This window comes from Octodon degus, unplaced genomic scaffold, assembly GCF_000260255.1.
Source record: "Octodon degus isolate 3935 unplaced genomic scaffold, OctDeg1.0 scaffold00093, whole genome shotgun sequence".
In the NCBI taxonomy this organism is placed as follows: domain Eukaryota; kingdom Metazoa; phylum Chordata; class Mammalia; order Rodentia; family Octodontidae; genus Octodon; species Octodon degus.
Window position 1 is genome coordinate 2,922,239 of NW_004524669.1, and position 5,460 is coordinate 2,927,698.

Below are 5,460 nucleotides of genomic sequence, written 5' to 3' on the forward strand. Positions count from 1 at the left end.
AAAAAAAAAAAAAAGACATTTCAAAATAAAAATTAAAAAAGGGCTGGGTCTTACTCAGTGCAAAGGCCCTAGGATTAATCCCCACAACCACAACAAAACAAAAGCTAATTTGGTTAATCATGATTGTCAACCTGATTGGATCAAGGAACATGTAACATATCAATAAAATGCATTTCCGGGTGTTTTTATGGGGTGTTTGTTTTCCAGAGATGACTGGCATAGAAGAGAGCGAGCTGAGCAAGGAGACTTGCCTGATTGTAGGCAGCCATCCACTATAGTTGCAGCCTGGACTGAATGAAGAAAGTCACCTGAAACAAGTCTGCTCGAGTGCACATGTCTTTAGCTGCTGCCATTCCCTGTGGATGCAGATTCCAGCTTCTTCAGCCTTTCAACATGAACTCACTTGTTTTGCTGTTCTTTGAGATAATGTCTTGCTGTGTAGTCTAGACTGGCCTAGAATTCACCAGGTAGCCCAGGTTGGCCTTGAACTCCATGATCCTCCTGCCTCCGCCTCCCAAGTGAAGTGCTGGGATTACAGGCCTACACCATCATGTCCAACTCACCAGCAACCCTTGAGGGAGTGTCCAGGCCTCTATCCTTGGTCCTTCTTGTGCTGTGGTTTTTTGATTTTTTTTTTTTCTGGGAAAAAAGTATGTATTTAGAATTAACCAGCTGGACTCAGTTTAGATGATCCCACTTTTGTTGGCAACATCCAGTGCATCATATAATCAGGAGCCAGTCAAACATATGCCTTCTTCTCTCCATCAGGCCTGATTAGGGTATTGACCTTGGCAACATCGATGTCATAGAGCTTCTTTACAGCTTGCCTGATGGGGTGCTTATTGGCTTTGACATCCACAGTGAACACAAGTGTGTTGTTGTCCTCAATCTTTTTCATGGCTGACTCTGTCTGTGGTCAGGGGGAACTTGATGATGGCATAATGGTCAAGCTTGTTTCTCCTGGGGACACTCTTTCCAGGGTATTTGGGCTGCCTCCACAGCCGCAGTGTCTTGGGACAGCGGAAGGTGGGTGACGTTCATATCTTCCTCTTTTTGTGGCCGAAGATGCCTTTCAGCACAGCCTTCTTGGCCTTAAAGCTTTTGCTTTGGCTTCAGTTTGGGAGGGACAGGGGCTTCCTTCTTTGCCTTTGGCACCATCTTAGTAAAAAGGCTTGGCTCTTTGCTGCTTGGGTTGAGTTAGCTACTGTAACCTCTGGCTGTCCCCCATGCAGACAGCCTTGTGGATCATCCAGCATCTCAGCGTGTAAGCCAGTCTCATGTGTGAATCCCCCACATGGATTTTGCTTCTCTAGAGAGCCTTAACCAGTATACTACATCACACCCTCTCATCCTCAGTGAAGTCAGGATGGCTGATAGCCCCTTGAGGTTCTGGGGACAGCAGAGTTCATGCCTAGTAATACTTTTCTGATCACTGTGCCACATGATAGCCATAAGCAATGCAGTCTGGAGTCACATGATCTGGCTGATCCCAAAGAGGCAAAGGTGACTGGTGGTGGGAGACGCAGCACTATGAAGTTGATGTCAAAACCTGGCAGGAGGATCACAACACAAGCTACCAGGCATAGGAAGGAGAAAACTGGAATGGAGAATTGTATGCCTTTTGAACAGAAATAGCTCTTAGGCTGCAAGGCTGCAGGGAAAATAGGAAACCTTATGGGAAGACCAAGTGACTATGCATCCTGTTAACACAGTGTCTTGCTGTATCGTCCAAGCTAGCTTCTCAGGGATCCTCCTGCCTTAGCCTCTTGAGTGCTGGATTATAGGTATGTGCTACCACGGCTGTTATGACAATACATCTGGAATTTTCCACCAATGCCTAATTTATGTCAGATACTAAAGTCTTATGGGCCCAGTGCTGATTCCATCATAAGGTGAGACGATTATATCTGGGATCAAGCCCAAACAGGATCAGAGGATTCAAACAAGCTACATAAGCAGACAACCCAGAGCCCTATATCACTTACTATAGCCCTAGCAGTATCCTTCACTCGGATTGTACTGATGGCCATTTGGATTTGGGAAAAAGTCCATCTGAAATTTGTGGGAAAAGCTCAAATTTGGTTGATGCTTGGTCATGGCAACTGAATTACATGCAGCCAGCCTTATGGGTGCATTTTTTTTTTATTTTTTTAAAGACACTGTTTTGCTATGTAGCCCAAGCTGGTCTTGAACTCAGTGATTCTTCCACTTCAGCCTCATGAGTGTTGGGGTCACAGATGTGCATCACCATGCCTGGTTTTAGGGGTACTTTTGAAGAAGAAAAACGAAATTGTCCCAGTGGGCAGGTATTAAAGTGCTCATTTTTTTTTAAAAGGGTAGAATTAATATTTTATTGTCATTTATAATCAGATGGCAGTTGGGTATATAGTTTCCATGCTTATTTTGTTGTTAATTTAAAAAAAATTAAGTTTTAAACAGCTGTAGTTACGTTCTTCAGAAAACACAGTTAGACTAACTCATTAATGGTAGCTTGAAGCTTCTCCTTATTAGCGCCGGAAAACTCACTCACCTTCTCCCCCTTTTTAAAAAACTGGAAGGTTGGCATGCACTTGACTTCACAATCTGCAGCAATGTCCTGACAGTCATCCACATCTACTTCAAAGAACAACACGTTGGAATATTTTTCAGACAGGGAATGAAAGAAAGGCTTAATCATTTTGCAAGGCCCACACCATGTAGCTGAGAAATCAACTACTACAAGTTTATCTCTGGCAGCAGCCAGGGCTTCCTGAAAGGCCTCTTTGCTTTTGATCTGCTGCACCATGCTGGCTGCCGGGGACCTGGTGAGCTACCGAAGCAAATGATAGAAGCAGATGGAAGGCGCGGGATGGAGCTCCTAAAGTGCTCATTTTCAAGAAAGAAGTTGTTTGAAGTGAGAGCATGAGACTCACGGCAGCGGCCAATGTCCTGGCCAACTAGTCTGTTCTTTGGAAGGCTGGGCACAAGGTTTGGAGGACAGCATGTGGATGGTGGCACACGGAGAAAATGGTGTGAAGATCTTTACCTCCCCACTCAGTGACCACAGTCACTGCACTTTGGGTCAGCGAGAATCCAAGCAGACAAGATGCCCTGGCTGGTGCATGGCAGGACCATCACACTGAACACAGTGGCAGAGCCAGAAGCCATGAAAAGGCCCAACACTGTAGATTCCCATTATTAAGACTGACTTGACTACTGCTGTCTCTGAATTTCCAACTCCCCAGTGCCAGAGACCAACACTGAGCTCTCGATATCACACTACTTGGACCAGAAGACAAATTGGACATTTGATAGCAACTTGACCACACTGGGCTTCTTGAACTAGAAGGGCAGTGATTTGTTCTCAGGTGAATAGATTTATTTATTTATTTTCTTGAGACAAGCCCTCAGTATGTAGCCCAGGTTGGCCTCAAACTCATGGTGGCTCCCCCATACTGCCAAGTTAGGATCTTCTCGGTTGCTCTGGCCAACGCTGAGAAGGCTCTGCTGGTAAACCGAGTGTCAGTCCCAAGCTGTTTTATATGGCTTCCCAATCTTGAAAGTGATTTGCTTGCTTATATAGTCTAACACACACAATAACCAGGGTCTTCCCACTAAAGTTTTATTAGTTGAACAAGCAGACTACTAGAATATATGAAGCAAGACAGAATGACAGCTTGGCCTGAAATGGTGGTGGTGGAGCAGGGAAGAGGAGCAGCTCACAAGCAGAAATCATTTCTTCTGAATCCCAGAAACTGAAGCAAACTAGTTAAAAAGGGATTCCTTAGGCCTGATCCTGTTGTGGTGGTGTACTTAGTCTCTGTTACGCAGTAACTTAGTCTCAGTTACTCAGGAGACTTAGGCAGGATTACTTGAGCCCAAGAGAGTAAGGCCAGGCTAGACAACACAGGAAGACCCTATGTTAAAGAAATAAAAGAAGGGGCCACTCATTTGAAGGACAAAGGGCATGGAAACTAAGGGCCATGGCAGGCAACTGTGTTTAAGGCAAGTTTTTTGGGTTTTTTTGTGTGTGTGGTCCAGGGGTTGAACTCAGGACCCTGCGCTTGCCAGGCAAGTGCTTATTCTACTGAGCTATCTCCCTAGGCCCTAAGGCAAGTTCTGGAACTGGGGCCTAGAAAGTCTCCCTGGGCTGCTCTCAGGCATCTGCAGTGTTCCCAGGTAGAAGGTATTAGAAAATTCCTGAGCTTTACAGCCATTCATTCAGGTCATTTGTGTCCATACAGCTCAAGTGAAAAGGTAATCCCTTTACTGTTTTTTGTTTGTTTGTTTTTTGGTTTCCACAATCAAACTCAGGACACCGTACTTGCCAGGCAAGCATTTGTACCGCTGAGCTATATTCCTGGTCCCCTTTTCCTGCTCATTACTAAATGTCATAATCACCACTATATAACAAGAGGCAGAGCAACAAGAGAAAAACATAACAAGTGGATTTGATCACAGTTTTACAAGACACAGGACTTTCAGATTGAAGACTTGGACAGCTACAATAATACAGATGAACTCTCCATTTTTATGCTTAGGTTCAATAAAAACAAGGACAACCAACTAGCAAGGGGGCTAATGAAGACAGGCTAGGAGTGGGAGCCTAGCAAGGCCTTCCCAGATTCCTCTTCCTGAATTGCAGCATTTCTTCTAGGCATGGGGCAGAATCCCTCTGCAATCAGTCTTTTTTAAATATTTAATTTCATTTAATCTTCTGGTACTAGGAATTGAAGTCAGGACCTTGTGCTTGCCAGGCAGGCAGTTATGCCACTAAGTCTTCATTTCTTCATGACCAACTCTTCTACACAAACACAAGGGAAGTTGGAGTGATGTAGGTGGGGGATTCTGGTTTCCATAGCCCAAGCTGGTCTTGAACTCAAAAGGTTGCTCCTACCTTAGTCTCCTAAGTGCTGGATTACAGGCCTGTGTCACCACACCCAGCTAGGAATCCTAGTTTCTATGGCTTATTTGCAGAAAGAAGGAGAGAAGACAGACTAAGAAAAGCTAAAAAAACTGCTTTTACACACTGGCCCGCTCTCTCCCCATGGCCACCAAGACTGGGTGTGGCAGCACAGGTCTGTAATCTCAGCACTGGGGAGGCTGAAAACAGGAGGATCACTATGAATCCCATCTGCATAGTGAGACCCTGTGCCAAATACATAAAACACAACAAAACAAAACAAAACCTTGCTTTTAGTCATGGTGATACAGGTTTATAATCCCAGCACTTAGAAGGCTGAGGCATATTCCAGACCAGCGTGGGGAGTAAATTCAAGGCCAGCCTGAACAACATAGCAAGTCCCTGCCTCAAGAAGTAAAAAATAGGGGGCCTGGCCCTAGCTCAGGCCTTTAAGTGGCTGCTTCCACAAAGCTGTCAGCCTCAGGTTGCTGGAGTTCGAACCTCACACCTCTCCAGCTGGCCAAAAGTGCACTGAAGGCATTCGAGGAACAAAAAAAAGAAAAGGTCTGGGAATGTAG

The 5,460-nt window shown here is 45.1% G+C and overlaps 1 pseudogene; it reads right to left on the minus strand.

Moving 5' to 3' along the window:
* Window positions 1-2,402: 2,402 nt before the first annotated feature.
* On the minus strand, window positions 2,403-2,816 carry LOC101566454 (annotated as a pseudogene).
* Between the last annotated feature and the right edge of the window lie 2,644 nt (window positions 2,817-5,460).